The sequence below is a fragment of the Schistocerca americana genome, chromosome X (genome assembly GCF_021461395.2).
Source record: "Schistocerca americana isolate TAMUIC-IGC-003095 chromosome X, iqSchAmer2.1, whole genome shotgun sequence".
Taxonomy (NCBI): Eukaryota; Metazoa; Arthropoda; class Insecta; order Orthoptera; family Acrididae; genus Schistocerca; species Schistocerca americana.
The window spans coordinates 601,893,730-601,916,128 of NC_060130.1; the positions used below are offsets into that span (position 1 = coordinate 601,893,730).

Here is a 22,399-nt window from a genome sequence, read left to right on the forward strand (position 1 = left end):
TCTCCCCTAGCCTACAGATTCCTCAAATTAAAACGAAATCTAGAATCTGTGGGACCATAACAATCGGGCTATTCGCGACATGGATCCTAAACCGCGAAACATAGTACAGTTGGCTTCTACGCTGGAGTCGCCATGGCTGCACATCGCTGTCGGTACCTTCAAGAACCTATTGACTCTTCCTGCACGTCCCCCAGTGGTCCACGCCGCAAAAGATGGTTTTTCAGGTTTTTGACAGGTGTTCACCTTAATGTGACTGGCCAGTGTAGAAGAAAACCGCATGTCCTGATTATTAAACAGAGTTCTGAGTTCACTACAACAACGAAGAACGAATTATGCGTTTATAAAAGGCGGTCGCAACACCCTGCGATAGCCCATCTTGTTGTTGTTGTTGTTGTTGTTGTTGTTGTCTTCGTCTTCAGTCCAGAGACTGGTTTGATGCAGCTCCCCATGCCACTATCTTGTGCAAGCTTCTTCATCTCCCAGTAACTACTCCAACCTACATCCTTCTGAATCTGCTTAATGTATTCATCTCTTGTTCTGCCTCTACGATTTTTACCCTCCACGCTGCCCTCCAATACTAAACTGGTGATCCCTTGATGCCTCAGAACATGTCTTACCAACCGATCCCTTCTTCTAGTCAAGTTGTGCCACGAACTTCTTTTCTCCCCAATTCTATTCAGTACCTCCTTATTAGTTATGTGGTCTACCCATCTAATCTTTATCATTCTGCTGTAGCAGCACGTTTCGAAAGCTTCTATTCTCTTCTTGTCCAAACTATTTATTGTCCATGTTTCACGTCCATACATGGATACACTCCACACAAATACTTTCACAAACGACTTCTTCAGAAATGCTTTCCTTGCCATCGCCAGTCTACATTTTATATCTTCTCTACTTCGACCAACATTAGTTATTTTGCTCCCCAAATAGCAAAATTCATCTATTACTGTAAGTGTCTCATTTCCTGATCTAATTCCCTCAGCATCACCTGATTTAATTCGACTACATTCCATTATCCTCGTTTTGCTTTTGTTTATGTTCATCTTATATCCTCCTTTCAAGATTCTGTCCATTCCGTTCAACTCCTCTTCCAGGTCCTGTGCTGTCTCTGACGGAATTACAATGTCTTCGGCGAACCTCAAAGTATTTATTTCTTCTCCATGGATTTTAATTCCTACTCCGAATTTTCCTTTTGTTTCGTTTACTGTTCGCTCAGTATACAGATTGAGCCCATCTTACGCAACGGAATTTGAGTCATAGCTCAGTGGTAACTGAAGGACGTCGTGAGCTGGAAACTGAAATCGGCTGCAGCAGAAGTGTGAGCACTAAGCGGTGTCGCACGTGTTGATAGAGCACTTGGCACGTGCATTAACGCGACATGAAACGGTAATAAGGTCTTCGGCACTCGTAAACAGCGCGCGGAACGTAATTTACGATTACGTGCGCAACAGTTGCGGCTGTGGCTCCGACGCTGCGAGTGTGACGGCTAGCGCTGTAATTGTGCCCGCCAGTTGTAACCTCCGAGCTAAGCGTGCCACTCCTTCCCTCCACTATTAACCTGTACAACAGCAGTAATCCAACTACAAACAAGGCACTTTCGTCATCACGGCTCGTCGTGGATACATTTGGAACCGTGTCTATGCTCGGACAATCACTGACAAAATAGATTTTCCGAAAATTACCTACAAGTAACTCTCTGTAGATGTAATACAGCATTTCAGGATAACTCACGTTGGACGTTCGACATTCCTGTGGACTGCCTGGTACATATCCTAATGATGACCAAGAGGCGACAGCGCTTGCAGAGTGCCATTTTCTAGATCAAACAACTTATCTGTAGGAATCAACACTGATTCAGTTAGCACCTATCACTGTGGAACTCTGCTTACACTACTCGGTCGCGATATCCAGAAAGCTGCGCACGGTAAACAAAATACATGATTACCGCAAGTTGGACTAAATACCTCGCAGCAAACAGAGCACGGTAAGTCGTTATTAAAGGGTAGAGATATCGCCAGAAGCGTTATTAGCGGCCTGCGTAACTCACGGAAGTGTGATAGGATCGTTCCTGTCACGTTATACAGGCAGATGACCTGGCAGACAACGTTTGTAGTCTTTTAGTGTTCACAGGAAAGGCAATTATATGTAGGAAGGTCACATGAGAAAATGTTACGAAATTTAGAGACCTTTGCAGACGATCGCTGCCCGGTGGAATTGCTGTCACCTGACCCTCAACATGAATGTCTGCTATCCCTCACTGGAATCTACTACATCCGCAAAGTACTTGAGTCCAGAAGCAAAATAAAGATGTATTAAGTAAATTTTGTTTATCTACCAGGGAGGCTTAAATATTATGATTGTTTTTCCTGTAACTTTGTGTGTTACAAAGATATGAACAGCAGTATGCCTTTGATAAATGGAACCATGTATATTTTTTATTTCTTGGTAAGCCACTTCCTCTCCTCAAGACCCACTAAAAACTTATCACAGTTTACCATTCACGTAAGCCTGATGTTATTAAAAATGTAACAAAATTAGATGACACCTGTACTAAACAGTGCAGTTATCTGGGACAATGTAGTTCATACACTTGTTGTAGTTGATAGTAAACAAATAGAAATACGAGGAAAATAGAAATTTCTCATTGTCAACCGTCTTCAGCTGAAGGTCCGTGTGAGTACAATACACACCAACGAAAATAAGGTATAAATTGTACTGTTCTATGTAGAATGTAATTTAGCAGAACAGTAATTCATCAGTTTTTATTTGTGGGACATCAACTGTTCAGTGTAAACAAATCTAGTGGTAGGCCATGTCAGGTTTATAGTTGATTTGCTTTTTGCAGTGCAGGGTAGTTATTTACTTTAATTTTGGCCCAGTGTGTGACTCCTACCTGATGTCCTAAGGTGGCTTTATTATTTTTGTAGACTGCATGCATTCCCAGTTGCAATTTTGAGACAAGAGGCATTTTCCCAGGCCGCACTTTAAAGTTGGGATCCCTTGCAGCCACATTTTGGGACGGTATTATGACGGTCCATTTACTGTAGATGTTTGCTTATTATAGTCCGATTAAAATTACTTGATAGTTGACTTCTGTCACTTGGCGCTACAGTGTTGCCACATCGGCTGCCGGCTACCGCTCGGTTATAGCTGACGCACACGCCGCGTCGCTTCACAAATGTTGCTAAGGTGTAACGCGGAGCAACGGTGGAAGTGGCCACTGGAAAAGCGAGATGCTCTGTCGAATGCTGATTTTAGGCGACCAATAACTGAACTATGACAGACGACGCGTTTTGTAGTCCTGAATTTGAACTCGCATCCCAAGCTAACCACAACCTAGTAATGAGCAACATATCCGAGAAAACGGCAGTTAGTCTGCGGCAGAACTAAAATGACCATCACTTTGTTCACGGCGATTAAAGCTAATCTTTACGAGCACACACAAGACTGATAAAATTCAGTTTCAGTGCTAAAAGCGAACTGCAAAATCTCGCTGTTGCTTTGCGAGTTGACACGATACAGACCGATGAGCAGTCCTGGTTGGATCTCATTTGCAGGTTATAGGCTACACAGGCAGATTCCAAACGAAAAAAGAATAATAGAAAGAAAAATAAGAACGTATAAAAAACTGAAAACGATGATGAAAATGATGCAACAAAAGATTAAAAATTAAAAAATACATCGAATCGAATTAACTAATAGTAAAGAGAATCGTCAAATAAAAAATGTCAACCGACGACATTCGAACCCACAAACGTTTACATCTCAGCCCTTAGCTTGAGTACTGCGCTACAGAAGACCTCCAGATTACATTGTCACAAGCAATTGTGAATAGAACCGGTTGCAACGATCATTTTCTGCCTTCAAAAAGTTTGGTTTCATGCCATCTCATATGAAGTTTACCTACTGTAAGCCGAACTGTGTGATGATGTTACTGAATATGTGAAGCCGAATCGCGTTTTGTGCAAAAGAATCCAATAGTCTTTGGCTAGTGGTGTGTACGAATTGCGTGTTATTTCGTTACCATTGTTTTGTGTATGTTGTTTTGGGTGTGTGATGAAATGCGAAATAAAAGGGCCTGACCCAGGATTAGGGATGCAAACACAACAAAGAAAAAATGCCAGACAAGGCATTACAACCGAGCTGACCGTTTGTGGTGTCAGTTCGGGCGTGACGTTGCGCACTCTGATTGGAGGAAGACACCTCCAGCACGTGAAGCGTCAAATAATTTTAATGAGACTGTAGTTATTCGGGCATGGACATGACCTCTTGCAACTGCTAGGTAGGCTATTTTTTAATCATTTCGTCTCAGTTTTTAGTTTCCGAATTTTTTAATTTTTTAAATTGTTTAAAGGAGTAGGTTGCAAGTTTTTTTTTATTTTCGATTTCAAATACAGCTGACGAGGGGGTAAGACCCCTACCCGTGGTAATGTATAAGCCTTCGGTCAGTAAAAGCATTTTACAACTGCGGCGAATTTGCTTACTATCAGAATAGAACAGTAACTGCAATAATGTTTTTATTTACAATACGGGTACAGGTAGTACAGTACTCCAACACTTTAAAACGATATGTTGTGTACACTGAAGGCAGTCCTTGATTAAGAACTGAATCATCGCTACTTTGCCGGCCGCGGTGGTCTCGCGGTTCTAGGCGCGCAGTCCGGAACCGTGCGACTGCTACGGTCGCAGGTTCGAATCCTGCCTCGGGCATGGATGTGTGTGATGTCCTTAGGTTAGTTAGGTTTAAGTAGTTCTAAGTTCTAGGGGACTGATGACCACAGCAGTTGAGTCCCATAGGGCTCAGAGCCATCACTACTTTTATTTTATTGTGGTTGGCTGAATGACTGGTGCGCGTTTTCATTGTTTTCCATTTATATTTGTTTCGCATTACGTTTTTTAATAACGCCATGTTACGTAACGAACAAAGTTACAAAGAAGAGAGTGACGCTGGTTTGTCCCCTTCGTAACTAAACATTAGCTTGATGCATTTTTTATTTTGCTTTTGGACAAAATGTTATTTCAGGTGGTCAAGTTAAAGAGGACCGCCTGTGTATTTCCGTAGTGTTTTAAGGTGGAAAATCTAACGTGCTCGTATAGCGTAATGCGCTAGGTTCGGAAATATGGATGTGAGTCAGCCTCGGATAGAAGGAGCGCGCCAAATTAATGGCCGTGTGTTGGTACTTCTGACAACCTGAGTGTGGTGCATAAGCTGTTTCATACGATCGTTTAGCAAGTGATGGGGCTGTCCGCACAATCCGCTTCAGACAATACTATGCATTGAGTTAAAATAACGTTTACGCGATTCGCGGATAAATCGCGTGCACGATTTCCTATCTTTACGTTACTCAGACGACTGTGGCGTCAGGAAAGACATCCGGCCACAAAATTAAATAACAAAAAGTTACCAAATCCCGAAGAAAGTGGACCCTGTACTGGACGGGATAAGCCATAGGCAAAAGAAATAAAAAGTTTTAAGGTGGAGCAGCTACATAAATCTTACAGTAGGGAAGTTACACGCAGATGTCAGAATTAGTGGAGGAATTCTAATGAAGTGCAATACACTAGTGAGGTACAGTATCTGAACGAAAGTATCCGGACGCCTATAACTGGACATTAATATAGGATGTGTCAACTGATCTCCTTTATGTCGGCTTGAACTCTGCTGAGGACGCTTTGAATGACGTGTCTGAATGTCTGTGGAAGAATGACAGCACATTCTTTCTGAAGAGCCAAAACCAGAGAAGGTAGTGATGTTGGATGCTGGGATCCGGAGCGAACTGTACGTTCTAACTCATCCCAAAGGTGTTTCACTGGACATTCGGTGTCAACATGAACCCAATGAAACACCTTTGGGGTGAGTTAGAATGTTTCTCCTGGTTAGGGTATGACCCCTTACTACATTTAAGAAAACGTTGAATGCCGAAGAGAATGAACATATTTCACTGTATTGCGAGCTAGACGATGGTTGTATCAGCTTGACAATACACCCTGTCATCAAGCATGAATTGTGGGACAGTGTTGTAACATCCGTATTTTCTGATAAAGATTTATCACTCTCAAGAAATTTCTACGTGGATTCGAATTAAGAATGAGCAGAGTCAGACCGAAAACAAAAAACGAAAAATACACACACACACACACACACACACACACACACACACCGCACGCACGACGTTACTGGTTCGCGGACCTTCCCTTCTAAGTAAACTGCTGTAGGTCAGATTAAGAATACAGGGAACTCAATTCAGTACCAGATTAGGAATCACCAGCTTCTCCCGGAACTGGCTAAACGGTGTGCTGTAGTCGGCGTTGAACCGCCTGCCCCGCAACCCACCTGCCGTCGCCGTAACAAAGGTCGTGCAGCGACAAAGGGATTGGGTGAAGCCCAAGAACCGCAGGAAGAGGTGGTCTCAAACACTTGATACGCAAAGCAATGACACCGTTCTGAGTAACTGCTTCCTGAGACTAACCCAGCAGCTGCTCACGGAAGTCCGCTTCTGCAAGGAGACTACATCCGACCTGTGAACATTTCTGAGAATGGGATGCATTCCTTCCTGACGTTGGATTCCATGCTGCAGAGTACGGAGAAAGACTAACTACTCGTTCAAGAGAATCTTCTGCTGTCTCTGTTTAGTCTTCGTCACGCCCCTTCTAGACAATGAAGAGTGAATTTACTGTTTACTTTCCGAAGCCTTTCAACGACACGCAGTAGTACCTCTTGGTTCTTTTTGTCGTCCGTGAGCCACCAAATTCCATTTAACACCAGTTGCAACCACAAAGTCAGTCCCATCATCAGTTCAGTTTAGAGAAGTCCGAAAAGAAAGTCTGAGAAAGTTCCTAGTGGAAATAGGGCGTCACCACCTTCCTCTAACCTCTTAAATGAGGCAGTAAAACAACGTCTAGTGGATGGCTGACAAATGTTCGTTATGTTGAGTTTATCCCCGTTGTTTCTGACTCTCGAATAAAAGTAAAGAACGAAATTTGGTGCTGACGCACAAATTACTAGTATTGAAAAGAGGGAACGCCAAGATCGATCTTCCTGTGCGGCTAAAAGTTTAAACGTGGACAATAAAAGCATCATTTGGCTACTGAGAGCACGAAATTTTCAGCACTATTCGTTTTCATCAGCGCTCGCTCGTAAAATTTTGCCAGAAGTTCATAGAATGTGAAGAAAATTTATGCCTTACTTGTGTATTACGAATCGCAGTCGTGCGGCCATCTTTGATGAGCATACGAAGCTTCAAATCTTCATTAGAGGTCAGAGGAACGCTGTTAATACTTATCGAGAGATGAGATACTGAAACCGTATGTACAGCTCTTCATAGGCGGAGTTCATCCCAAGTTTCTCTTAATAGACTATAATTTCTGCCCTGGATATTTGGTTTGTGACGCACTCAACTGCACGGTTATCATCGCCCGTACAAATTCCCAATCTTTTCACAGTCGAGTCTCTCCACTTCCCCGAACGATGACTAAATTATGAGGACAAGACAAAGACCCAGTCCCCGGGTGGAGAAAATCCCCGACCCGGCCGGAATCGAAGCCGGGACCCCGTAACCCAGAGGCAGGCCCACCCATGTCGAGCTGCTTTGAGGTACGAAGGTCTACAGATATCTTGGTATGTAAATCTTATAGATAATAGCGGTATGCATCGGAAAGACCAAGAGCAACCTTACATGAGTCACCGTGACTCCGCCAGACACCGCGCAGTTCTTGCTAAGGAATGCAATCGACTGTTGATAGTAAGTCGTTTGCGAGTTGATTAGAAATTCTATGTCGATTACAAACATTTGTGGTAGCTAGGGGGGCAACAATCCCGCAATAAACTGTTTTGCTGTTAAAGGAAACAACACTGCAATCTTGTTACTTTTAAAAAAATGAGTAAGGTTACAAAACTGTTCTAACCACGTGTTTTTTTAGACTATAGTAAACTAAAGGTCTTATGATTATTTTTGGCTTATTCTGTAACCCTTACATCAAGCTCTCATTTCTCTAATATGCTCAGCCTTCGAAACTTTGAGAAAAAGTAACATCGAATGAAGGAGTTTAGGTGCATGTGAGGACGTCGAATACAACATGTAGGACTAAAAGAGATCTTGAAACTTCCTGGTAGATTAAAACTGTGTGCCGGACCGAGACTCGAACTCGGGACCTTTGTCTTTCAGCGGGAAAGTGCTCTACAATCTGAGCTTGGTTTAAATGGCTCTGAGCACTATGGGACTTAACATCTGAGGTCATCAGTCCCCTAGACCTTAGAACTACTTGAACGCAACTAACCTAAGGAGATCACACACATCCATGCCCGAGGCAGGATTCGAACCTGCGACCGTAGCAGTCGCGCGGTTCCAGACTGAAGCGCCTAGAACCGCTCGGCCACACCGGCCGGCCCATCAGAGCTACCCAAGCACAACACGCCCCGTCCTCACAGCTTTACTTATGCCAGTACCTCGTCTCCTTCTTTCCAAACTTTACAGAAGCTCTCCTGCGAACCTTGCAGAACTAGCACTCCTGGAAGAAAGGATATTGCGGAGACATGGCTTAGCCACAGCCTCGGGGATGTTTCCAGATTGAGATTTCCACTCTGCAGTGAATTGTGCGCTGATATGAAACTTCCTGGTAGATTAAAACTGTGTGCCGGACCGAGACTCGAACTCGGGATCTTTGCCTGCGAAATAGCGCGTGAGAGCGAGACTAGTGAACTATATTACGAAGCCTGCGGTCACAGTGGCACCAAAATCGGTGGATTCCGCTGACGACCGACATCGGTCAAAGACGGTCAATCTTTTCAAATCAGCAAGCAACTGTGTGTGCAGTCATAATGACGACGACCGATGTCATCGCCCGAACGTACGGACTTCAGACGACAATCTGTGAAATTCATATCAGTTTTTCTTTTTCTTCGGTCATAGTGGCCAACACAGCACGAAGAATGGACAGTGAGAAACTTTTACATTTACTCAAAGAAGGAGTCTGTGGTATCCTGAGGATGAAAAAGATCATAATCGGAATATAGTTCGCAATTTATGGACTGAAATCGCAGCTTATTGGAAACCGCAAGTGGGCAAAATCTTCATCGAAAATTTTAGGCGTAAATTATAACATCAAAAAAAATAATTTGTTCGAATGAGAAGAATGGTGTATCTTATGCTTAAAAGTTACTGTAGTGGATCGTCTTGCATTGTGGCAGGTGGACGTTAGCTGTCTGCAAATTGTTATTGCTGCTTACTGCGTTTTGATGCCAGTAGGTTGGTGATTCTGTTCTATGATGTGGTGTGCAAATGTACTGTATGTGTTTCCACTTTTCAGTGTTTAAGGTGTTGAGATTACCTTATTCTAAACTTTATCTTCCACACGAATGCTGAATGTCAGTTACTCAACGTTACTTGACGTATGTCTGCACAAATTCAAATAAATTCAGCAAAACAGAGCGTTTGTACTTGCTTTTCAAGGATACCAAGAACTATCTTGAGTATGTAACAGAACATTTCTCCCTTCATCTCATATCCTCGTGAAACTTGTCTGGTAATTCCAGTAGCCGAAGACAGTGTACAGTACTATCCATGTTCTTTTCGAGACATATTGTTCATGTAGATGCATTTGGCATCATTTTAATAGCAAAAATGGTTCAAATGGCTCTGAGCACTATGGGACTTAACATCTATGGTCAGCAGTCCCCTAGAACTTAGAACTACTTAAACCTAACTAACCTAAGGACATCACACAACACCCAGTGATCACGAGGCAGAGAAAATCCCTGACCCCGCCGGGAATCGAACCCGGGAACCCGGGCGCGAGAAGCGAGAACGCTACCGCACGACCACGAGCTGCGTACCATTTTAATAGCAAATGCCGCATTATAGCTTCCGTTTCCAGGCATAGAGGTGTTATGATATCCATCCCACTCTTGGAGGTTAAAACGTAACTTAGTTCATACGTAGAATAAATTCTAACCTAACCTAACCTGACCACCTCGACCGCGCCTAAAACTGACGAAAGAGAGAGGACGCATCGTGACCAAGCTGTCGGCCGATGTTATCGGGCGACCTCTGAAGATGGCGTCTAACAATCGTTGTCGGCGCCACTGTGAACTCAGCCTAAGCGACTATCCCGCAACGTGGTACCAGTTGCAGGTTGCCTATCGAACAGAGGCAACAAAAAATTATGTTCAATATTTTCCGTAATTACTGTCTGAATTTAAAAATTTAAAATGCTGCCATAATCTACTCATTAAGAGGTATAATGTTAAGGCATATCGTACTTCTCAGCCGATACCGGGCAAGCGACTTTCAAGTATAACGTCTGACCTGTACGGGAATATACATAATGGATGTACAAGTTCAGGTCGTAGACGCATGGTTGACGACATATGAAAGTTTAGGTCTGGCCGTGAGTTGTGCACGGATAGTCAAATAGTATTCTGGCACGGTAGCTCAGTGTGTTCGGTCAGAGGGCTGATTGCCCTCTGTAAGGAAAAAAAAAAAAAACAGAGTAAAGGAATCAACGATCAATTTGAACGGATGTCATGTGACGTCCGCCCAAATCTAACGCAACGAACAATACCGAGCAAGAATGGTAAGGCGACCGCTCGCGATAAGCGGTCCGGCACAAATTTTCATTGTCGTCATTCCATTCGACAGCTGATGGGTGTCATTATTCGCAATTGCGAATACACTTAATGTATTTCATAACGGCTGTAGTCGCCGCAGAGCCTCTTTCTTTGGACATGCATGCATTTCCGAAGGAACTTTGCATCGTAATCAGAACAACACAGGGGCTGCAATATCGACTTTTGTTAAAAGTTTTAACAGAAAAAGGTCAGTATTACTGAATGAGAATTTTCCACTGCTACGGAGTGTGCGCTAACATGAAACTTCCTGGCAAATTAAAACCATGTGCTGGACCGAGACTCGAACTCGGGACCTTTGCCTTTCGCGGGCAAATGCTCTACCAACTGAGCTACCCAAGCACGACTCACGTCCCGTCCTCACAGCTTTACTTCTGCCAGTACCTCGTCTCCTACCTTCCAAACTTTACAGAAGCTCTCCTGCGAACCTTGCAGAACTAGCACTCCTGGAAGAAAGGATATTGCGGAGACATGGCTTAGCCACAGCCTGGGGGATGTTTCCAGAATGAGAAGTTTGGAAGATAGGAGACGAGGTACTGGTAGAAGTACGAGGGGCGTTTGAAAAGTCCGTGCACAAATAAAAACTACTTAAGTGTTTGGGGTAAACCTTTTTTATTTTTAGACATAGTCTCCTTTTAGACTTATACACTTCGTCCAACGCTGTTCTACTTTGTTGATCACTTCCGAATAATAGGAATTGTCCAAGTGTGTAAAATAGCTATTAGTTGCTGCAATCACCTCCTTGTTTGAATAAAACCTTGGTTCCGCCAGCCATTTCTTCAAATTGGGGAACAAATAGTAGTCCGAGGGAGCCAAGTCTGAAGAACAGGGGGGATGTTAAACGAGTTGGAATCCTATTTCCATTAATTTTGCGACCGCAACTGTTGAGGTGTGTGTTGGTGCACTGTCGTGATGGGAAAGGACTTTTTGCGGTCCAATCGCCGGCGTTTTTCTTGCAGCTCGGTTTTCAAACGATCCAATAGGTGGTGGTGGTGGTGGTGGTTAGTGTTTAACGTCCCGTCGACAAAGAGGTCATTAGAGACGGAGCGCAAGCTCGGGTTAGGGAAGGATTGGGAAGGAAAGCGGCCGTGCCCTTTCAAAGGAACCATCCAGGCATTTGCCTGAAACGATTTAGGGAAATCACGGAAAACCTAAATCAGGATGGCCGGATACGGGATGGAACCGTCGTCCTCCCGAATGCGAGTCCAGTGTGCTAACCACTGCGCCCCCTCGCTCGGTAAACGATCCAATAACGATGAATAATATGCACCTGTAATAGTTTTACCCTTTTCCAGAGAGTCGATAAGGATTATCCCTTGCGAATCCCAAAAGACAGTCGCCATGACCTTTCCGGCCGAAGGACTGGTCTTCGCCTTTTTTGTGCAGATTCTCCCTTGGTAATCCATTGTTTACACTGTTGTTTGGTCTCAGGAGTATAGTAATGTATCCATGTTTCATCCACAATGGCGAAACGACGCTTAAAGTCCTGCAGATTATTCCTGAACAGCTGCAAACCATCCTTGCAACACTTCACACGATTCCGTTTTTGGTCAAGCGTGAGCAATCGCGGAACCCATCATGCGGATAGCTTTCTCATGTCCAAATGTTTATGCAAAATATTATGTACCCGTTCATTCGAGATGCCCACAGCACTAGCAATCTCACGCACCTTAACTCTTATGTCATCCATCACCATATCATGGATTTTATCGATGATTTCTAGAGTCGTAATCTCCACAGGGCGTCCAGAACGCTCAGCATTACTTGTGCCCATATGGCCTCTCTCCGAAAATTTTGAGACCACCTATAAACTGTTCTAATCGAAGATGAAGAGTCACCGTAATTGTTATCAAGCTTCTCTTTAGTCTCCTGAGGCGTTTTGCCTTTCATAAAGTGATGCTTAATCACCACACCAAGTTCTTCTTCGTCCTCTTTTTTTTTTTTTTTTTTTTTTTTTTTTTTACAATCACTCTACTATCTTGATTCACACGAATGTCAAACACAAAGAAATATACCAATATGGCTGAAACTTGGTGTGCGTTCTTTTCAAATATGCTGCTAGCCAAACATGACCTCGATACGCGCCGGTGGTGCCACCTCCCGCACTTTGCACGGACTTTTCAAACGCTTGTTGTAAAGCAGTGAGGAAGGGGCGTGAGTCGTGCTTGGGTAGCTCAGTTGGCGAGTAGCACTATGGTGTAGTGGCTATGATACTAAACTTTTAGCCGGCACGGTAGCTCAGCGTGTTCGGTCAGAGGGTTTAACTGCCCTCTGTAATAATAAAAAAAACTGAGTTAACCGATTAATAACGAACTTCACGGATGTCATACGACGTCCACCCCGAGCAGATGCAACGAACAAAAGCGAACAAAATGATATTTAAAAAAAAAAAAGGGGGTTGGTAGAGCACTTGCCCGCGAAAGCCAAGGGCCCGAGTTCGAGTCTCGGTCCGGCACACAGTTTTAATTTGCCAGGAAGTTTCGGAAGTATTACTGTTGAAAACTGTTTGTCTTGCGACAGCGTAACTAAGGGCGCACAAATACCCGGACTGCACACCAGTATCTCAAAATGAAAGTACTTAACGGCTTCCAAGAAGCTTTAAGCGTAATTTCAATTATTTTCCTAAACTTTTCTCCCTTACCTACTTAACGTAAAATACACTCCTGGAAATTGAAATAAGAACACCGTGAATTCATTGTCCCAGGAAGGGGAAACTTTATTGACACATTCCTGGGGTCAGATACATCACATGATCACACTGACAGAACCACAGGCACATAGACACAGGCAACAGAGCATGCACAATGTCGGCACTAGTACAGTGTATATCCACCTTTCGCAGCAATGCAGGCTGCTATTCTCCCATGGAGACGATCGTAGAGATGCTGGATGTAGTCCTGTGGAACGGCCTGCCATGCCATTTCCACCTGGCGCCTCAGTTGGACCAGCGTTCGTGCTGGACGTGCAGACCGCGTGACACGACGCTTCATCCAGTCCCAAACATGCTCAATGGGGGACAGATCCGGAGATCTTGCTGGCCAGGGTAGTTGACTTACACCTTCTAGAGCACGTTGGGTGGCACGGGATACATGCGGACGTGCGTTGTCCTGTTGGAACAGCAAGTTCCCTTGCCGGTCTAGGAATGGTAGAACGATGGGTTCGATGACGGTTTGGATGTACCGTGCACTATTCAGTGTCCCCTCGACGATCACCAGTGGTGTACGGCCAGTGTAGGAGATCGCTCCCCACACCATGATGCCGGGTGTTGGCCCTGTGTGCCTCGGTCGTATGCAGTCCTGATTGTGGCGCTCACCTGCACGGCGCCAAACACGCAAACAACCATCATTGGCACCAAGGCAGAAGCGACTCTCATCGCTGAAGACGACACGTTTCCATTCGTCCCTCCATTCACGCCTGTCACGACACCACTGGAGGCGGGCTGCACGATGTTGGGGCGTGAGCGGAAGACGGCCTAACGGTGTGCGGGACCGTAGCCCAGCTTCATGGAGACGGTTGCGAATGGTCCTAGCCGATACCCCAGGAGCAACAATGTCCCTAATTTGCTGGGAAGTGACGGTGCGGTCCCCTACGGCACTGCGTAGGATCCTACGGTCTTGGCGTGCATCCGTGCGTCGCTGCGGTCCGGTCCCAGGTCGACGGGCACGTGCACCTTCCGCCGACCACTGGCGACAACATCGATGTACTGTGGAGACCTCACGCCCCACGTGTTGAGCAATTCGGCGGTACGTCCACCCGGCCTCCCGCATGCCCACTATACGCCCTCGCTCAAAGTCCGTCAACTGCACATACGGTTCACGTCCACGCTGTGGCGGCATGCTACCAGTGTTAAAGACTGCGATGGAGCTCCGTATGCCACGGCAAACTGGATGACACTGACGGCGGCGGTGCACAAATGCTGCGCAGCTAGCGCCATTCGACGGCCAACACCGCGGTTCCTGGTGTGTCCGCTGTGCCGTGCGTGTGATCATTGCTTGTACAGCCCTCTCGCAGTGTCCGGAGCAAGTATGGTGGGTCTGACACACCGGTGTCAATGTGTTCTTTTTTCCATTTCCAGGAGTGTAGTCCACAAGTTAACTCATTTGTAAATTAATCAGACGTTTGAAGCTGTTTTATACACACGAGTTCGATTCTTTATAGAATCGGATGTTTTCTGGTACTCACCAGAATGGTGTTCTTTATACTTTATTTGCCGATTGCAAGCAACCGTGAATGCTACACATGACAGAATATAGCACGATCAACTGTTTGGAAGCGGCTGTTGTGAGGCAGAAGACGCAGGGCCCGGTGCCACAGCGGCACACGCGCGTCAGCCAGAGTAAACACATCTGCACGTTCGGACGGCCGCCGGCCACCCCTTCAGCGGGCCAAGGACACGCACAGCGCATCGCCTCCTGCTGCTCGCTTAGCCCATCTCCTCTTCACGCTCTCCTGCTCCGCTAAGCACGGAACCGCTCTCCACTCCAACCTCTTCTCCCCGAGGTGCTTGCATTAAGCAAATTATTATGTATTCCCAGTACTGAGTGCTGCCTGCACTCTCAACACCACTAGCACGATGATCCGCTGGAAGCGTTGTATCCTGCCTGTTGGTGAAGCGAGGTGCACAGTCAATTTCTGGAAGTACTTTTCCCCACTGTTCGGCTCCACAGCCGTCGAACATCGATTAAAACTAGTCATGATTGCGCTTTATATTACACTACTGGCCATTAAAATTGCTACACCACGAAGATGACGTGCTACAGAAACATTCACACAAGGTTGGCGCCGGTGGCGACACCTACAACGTGCTGACATGAGGAAAGTTTCCAACCGACTTCTCATACACAAACAGCAGTTAACCGGCTTTGCCTAGTGAAACGTTGTTGTGATGACTCGTGTAAGGGGGAGAAATGCATACCATCACGTTTCCGACTTTGATAAAGGTCGGATTGTAGCCTATCGCGATTGCGGTTTATCGTATCGCGACATTGCTACTCGCGTTGGTCGAGATCCAATGACTGTTAGCAGAATATGGAAACGGTGGGTTCAGGAGGGTACTACGGAACGCCGTACTGGATCCCAACGGCCTCTTATCACTCACTAAATAGCAGTGGAGATGACAGGTATCTTATCCGCACGGCTGTAACGGATAGTGCAGCCACGTCTCGATCCCCGAGTCAACAGATGGGGACGTTTGCAAGACAACAACCATCTGCACGAACAGTTCGACGACGTTTGCAGCAGCATGGACTATCAGCTCGGAGACCATGGCTGCGGTTATCCTTGACGCTGCATCACAGACAGGAGCGCCTGCGATGGTGTACTCAACGACGAACCTGGGTGCACTAATGGCAAAACGTCATTTTTCGGATGAATCCAGGTTCTGTTTACAGCATCATGATGGTCGCATCCGTGTTTGACGACATCGCGGTGAATGCACATTGGAAACGTGTATTCGTCATCGCCATACTGGCGTATCACCCGGCGTGATGGTATGGGTTGCCATTGGTTGCACGTCTCTGTCACCATTTGCTCGTATTGACGGCACTTTGAACAGTGAACGTTACATTTCAGATATGTTACGACCCGTGGCTCTACCCTTCATTCGATCCCTGGGAAACCCTGCATTTCAGCAGGATAATGCACGACCGTATGTTCCAGTTTTTGTACGGGCCTTTCTGGATACAGAAAATGTTCGACTGCTGCCCTGGCCAGCACATTCTCGAGATATCTCACCAATTGAAAACGTGTGGTCAATGGTGGCCGAGCAACTGGCTCGCCACAATACGCCAGTCACTACTCTTGATGAACTTTGGTATCGTGTTGAAGCTGCATGCGCGACTGTACCTGTACACGCCATCCAAGATCTGTTTGACTCAATGCCCAGGCGTATCAAGGCCGTTATTACGACCAGAGGTGGTTGTTCTGGGTACTGATTTCTCAGGATCTATGCACCCAAATTGCGTGAAAATGTAATCACATGTCAGTTCTAGTATAATATATTTGTCCAATGAATACCCGTCTATCACCTGCATTTCTTCTTGGTGTAGCAATTTTAATGGCCAGTAGTGTATATGGAGAGCTAAAGACGTCATCAAGCCGTAGATTGGTTTGTACACCACAGTGCTTTACTAGGCATCGTCCTTTCGGAGGTGCTATGCCGCCACCTTCCTACGAACTCTGAAATTGCTGATCCAGCCAGTTATACGGAAATCCAAGGGGCAACTCGGCACTTTTCATATCAACATTGTCATGGGTTTTAGTGGCTCTGAGCACTATGGGACTTAACATCTGAGGATATCAGGAATTCCGGACATTTGCCACGCCGGACATTTGCCACACTTGCCCCTTCGCCAGGTAGCGATCCCTCAGGTAAAGTACGCCTTTACTCGTACTACTACTGTCCGCTTTCAAACCGCCGTCTCCACATCTTACTCGATACAACCAGTACATAAGGGACCTTCTTCGACATCTTGGCGAAATACGGAGCTTCTTTTCCGAAATCGAAATATTTATATCTTTTAGGAAACGAAAGCAATTCCGACGATTATGTCAGTATGTAATTAGTTCTGCCAAATATAAATATAGATCCGTCTGTCTGTACAGTAACTTCCTTTCACGCTTACTGATTGCGATAGAAACAATCCATCGCCATGGGAGCAACAAGAAAGGAATGCTGTAAAGAGAATGCGAATGTACGCTAATCATTTCTTTTTGATCACTGCATTTGTGCCTACTTTAATTACTACAACTGCATGCCCAAAAGACAATAAGGAAAGAAGAAATTGGTATGTGAATGTTTGAAAAGAAGAACGACATATTCCATATTAATTTACTCTCTAAAATCCGATATCCCTTCCGGCGAAACATTTGTTAATAAAGTGTAGCGGGACAATGTTCAAATCATGATTGAAAGCACGTTCATAAACAGAGATAAGAACATTGATGACTGACATGTCATCTAAAGTCGACGTACAATTTTAAAATGTTAGAAATAAAGAAATGAAGTAATACAGAATGCTATGCTTGTAACTTACGTTGTTGTTCTACATTGTTTAGCTCTGGTATTAACAGGGTCACAGAAAAAGCATCCTAGGTTTTGGAGGGAAAAGCCGTAATTGTAATGATCTCCAGTACAACAGAAACAAGAAGCACAACTTAAGGAAAAATAATGTAATGTGTGTTCCAGCTCACGAGCGACATTGAAGCAGGTAGTTCCTGTGACTTAGTATGGACAGAGGTTATATTCGACAACCGGAATAAATTAATAACTGGCTCCTTTTACCGACCCCCGGTCTCAAATGAAACAGTTGCTGAACATTTCAAAGAAAACTCGAGTCTCATCGCTAATAGGTACCCTACTCATACAATTATAGTTGGCAGTGACTTCAATCTACCTTCCGTATGTTGCCAAAATACATTTTCAGACCCTACTGTAGAAAACAGCTTCCACAATTGTTCTAAATACTTTTTCTAAAATTAACAATTAGTTCACGAGGCCATCCAAATTGTAAATGGTTACGAAAACACACTTGAACTCTTAGCCAAAAATAATCCTGAGCATCACGACGGGTACAGGAATTAGTGAACACACCGCCGTAGCGAGGCTCAATTCCGTAAGACAGAAATTCACCAAAACTAAATGCGAAATATATATATATTTATAAAAGCAACTAAAAATTCGATTGACGTCTTTCTAAGAGACAGTCTCCAATCCTTCCAAACTATGTAAGTGAAGACCGTATGTGGCTTCAGTTCAAAGAAATAGTATCAACAGCACTCGAGAGATTCATACCAAATAAATTAATATCAGACGGAACTGATCCCCCATGGTACAGAAAACACGACAGAAAGCTGCTGCAGGAGCGCCGAAAAAGGCACGTATAATTTAGACGAGGGCAAAATGTCCAAGATTGGCGAAGTTTTACTGGGGCTCGAAATTTTTGCGGATTTCAATGCGAGATGCATTTAATAGTTTCCACAACGAAACTCTCTCTAGAAATGTGGCGAAAAATCCATAGAGGTTCTGGTCCTATGTTAAGAAAAGCAGCGGAAAAGCTCAGTAAGTACTTTTACTGCGGGTCGGGCGGCGAGTGAGGAGGAGGAGGGAGACAAGGGACCCAAACCTTCGGAACAGGTAAAATCGTGGCAAATGTCCGCCGTGGCAAATGTCCGCACACCGATATCAGTCCCCTAGAACTTAGAACTACTTAAACCTAACTAACCTAAGGACATCACACACATCCATGCCCGAGGCAGGATTCGAACCTACGACCGTAGCGGTCGCGCGGTTCCGGACTGAAGCGCCTAGAGCCGCTCGGTCACACTGGCCGGCTTGTCATAGGCGAAGGAAATGATACGTGACAGATAAAAATCCTACGACGGACCGAGGTCGAACCCGAAACCTTCGGATCCGTAGTCTGATACTTTACCAAGCTTTTTCTTTGAGTATACATAATACAACTTGAACCTACACCGCAATTTTTATCGATTTCATATCCATACAATAAATCTGATAGCAAAAACTCCATGACAGGCTATACTACACACGGCTAAAACATTACCGATATACGAGTTCACATCGAATTCTCCTCAAATCTTCATTTGGCATCGCCGGTGACGTGCATCTCAGTAATTGTTGCCTCGAAGTAACGTTCATTTTGCCCACTTAACAAAGCTGAAATTAATCTATGTTCCTCGCCTTCAGTACAACATATGCAATTGTTTCCATTTTACCACAGTCGGGATGCATTTAATCCAAGAGACAAATCAAGCTGCCATTTTCAGTATTAACACACCTGCACGTAAGAGAGGTGAAAGTTCGGCGTTAAGACTAGTTAGTATAAGTACTTGTGCTATTAATAATCATGACGTTTTATTCTGCTCTACGTACAGCATAGAACCACAACTAGTTGTTCTGCTGATCATCAGTTAATTTCGTCGCTCAACGATGCACCTATTTTAAACTTCCGTGCTAACAACCGAAACAACTACAATCTCATGAAAAGCTCACAGATCTATACATTAATATTTTTATGGCGAAAATTTTGTTCTCCTTCATTCAATGGCGAAGGCGATACTTTCTGTTTTTCCAAACATGATTTTAGGCACAAATTTGTTCTCTTTGAGACTCTTAGATTTTGCGATTTATTACGCAAACAGCCACAACTAACTGTAGGTTGACATAAGGTGCATTTGTCCGCAGGTAAGCAAAAATAGCACGCAACACGGTTTTTAACTCTTCATTATGTGCATGTCAATTCAAAGAACGATATTTTTTTAGAAAAAAAAAAGCTGTTCGTCCATCACAAATCCTTGGGAGTATGACACGTTATTTAAATTGGAATAAAGTTCATTTTCAATGTTCCACTACTTCTTTCCATAGACACCACTGCGCATTATTGAGCCACAGAGTCTCACGGCGTTTCATTCATCACTGTTGGCTAATTTGTAACGGAAATTTAAAGTATACTCTCACAACGATCAAACAAACTGTTAGCAGAACACACATGTAGTCAAAAAACAGAAAATGCGGAGGCATATTGGAAACACAACATCGATTAAACAGAATACAAATCAATGCAAAACATAATATAACTGTCCTTACATCTATTGCCAAAGGAACTATACACCGAAACTGTGTTAGCTTGTAAACGTGCGTCTCGACTGACAATGGGCAATCGTTGTGTCCAATATTGAAAATGACCATTACGTTGAAACTGGCTCATGGTAGTGAACAAACCATCTTATCCAAATAATGTACAACTGCCCAAGATATTTTAATTCGCATTAGCGTGGTACGAAGCAGTAACTAGCTTTTCATAGTTAACAGTGACTCCATGAGGCATGATATTGGCACTGTAGGAGTTCCGAAAAACCGTCGATAGCCTGACTTCACAACAGAACACGGGCTTGATAAATACTAATCTGATTAAACCTCAGGCATTATACCGGTTTCTCGATTGATAGTCCAGAATTTTATCGTTTGGGCACTCCTACAAGGTTAACTGCACACATCGCCTGTCTGATGCCGCACCTTACAGGTGAGTGCATTTTACTACCAGGTGCTACAACGTGACCCCATTAAATGCGTAATTAATCCGACTAATATTCCAACATCCATTCTTTTCATGTAACTGGTTTTTGCAGCACGCCATGACCTTCAGTCCCATACGAACCCCTTCATCTCAGAATAATCGTTACGCTCAACACTCCTCAATAAAATTCCGTGTGGCTAGGACCTCCCGTCGGGTAGACCGTTCGACTGGTGCAAGTCTTTAGAGTTAACGCCACTTGCGTGTCGATGAGATGAAATGATTATGGTAAGTACAACACAACACCCAGTCGCTGAGCGGAGAAAATCTCCGACACAGCCGGGAATCGAACCCGGACCGTTAGGTATGACATTCCGTCGCGCTGACCACTCAGTTACCAGGGGCGGACAGTTCTCAATTATTTGCTGGATATATTCCAATCTCTATCTTGCCTTACAGGTTTTGCCCTCTACGGCTTCCTTTAGTACTATGGAAGTTGTTCCCTGATGTAATGAGTGACTTATCTTGTGCCGGCCGCGGTGGCCGAGCGGTTCTACGCGCTTCAGTCCGGAACCGCGCTACTGCTACGGTCACAGGTTCGAATCCTGCCAGGGGCATGGATGTTTGTGATGTCCTTAGGTTAGTTAGGTTTAAGTAGTTCAAAGTTCTAGGGGACTGATGACCTCAGATGTAAAGTCCCATAGTGCTCAGAGCCATTTCATCTTGTCTCTTCTTCTAGTTACAAGTTTTACCATTCTGCTTTGGCTTGGTGCGGTAACAGTGGCTCCATATTCCAAATGAAAAGCAGTACCTGCTGAAATGTTTATTGATAACGCTTTTAACCTTCTTAGCACATCATCAGATTGACAAAGTAATTACTACATAGACGTTTTGATTCGCGAACATATTTTAACTATTAAGTGGCTGAATAAACTAATGGTGCAAGGGTCCAAACACATCTTAAAAAGGCAGCGGAGGACGCATTAGTCAGATTTAAAAACCATGTCAGAAATCACCTTAACTAAATTTGTCATTTTATTGTTATTTATATCTTACCTCTCACTGTTCTTTCGGAAAACAGACACCACATATACAGGGTGAGTCTCAAAAAAATGGGCTCAAATGGCTCTGAGCACTATGGGACTCAACTGCTGAGGTCATTAGTCCCCTAGAACTTAGAACTAGTTAAACCTAACTAACCTAAGGACATCACAAACATCCATGCCCGAGGCAGGATTCGAACCTGCGACCGTAGCGGTCTTGCGGTTCCAGACTGCAGCGTCTTTAACCGCACGGCCACTTCGGCCGGCTCAGGGTGAGTCACCTAACGTTACCGCTGGATATATTTCGTAAACCACATCAAATGCTGACGAACCGATTCCACAGACCGAACGTGAGGAGAGGGGCTAGTGTAACTGTTTAATACAAACCATACAAAAATGCACGGAAGTATGTTTTTCAACTCAAACCTACGTTTTTTTAAATGTAACCACGTTAGTTTTGTTAGCACATCTGAACATACAAACAAATACGTAATCAGTGCCGTTTGTTGCATTGTAAAATGTTAATTACATCCGGAGATATTGTAACCTAAAGTTGACGCTTGAAACCTCCGACGTTCAGTTGCGTGTTGTAACAAACACGGGCCACGGTCGGCGAGCAGGATCTGCAGGGACATGTTCACGATGACGACCGTGTTTACGAGTGTGGCTGTAGTGCACTGTTGTGGTTTGGTCTAGTTGTC

General features: G+C 44.5%; 1 protein-coding gene and 1 non-coding gene across 2 annotated transcripts in view; both read right to left on the reverse strand.

Annotated features, from left to right (window-relative positions):
* Positions 1-22,399, reverse strand: part of LOC124555689 (homeotic protein female sterile) — a 575,063-nt gene that overhangs the window by 504,281 nt on the left and 48,383 nt on the right. The gene's annotated exons all lie outside the window — the stretch shown is intronic.
* On the reverse strand, positions 10,893-10,967 carry Trnas-cga. Its single transcript has one exon. It is a non-coding gene; the product is annotated as a tRNA-Ser (tRNA).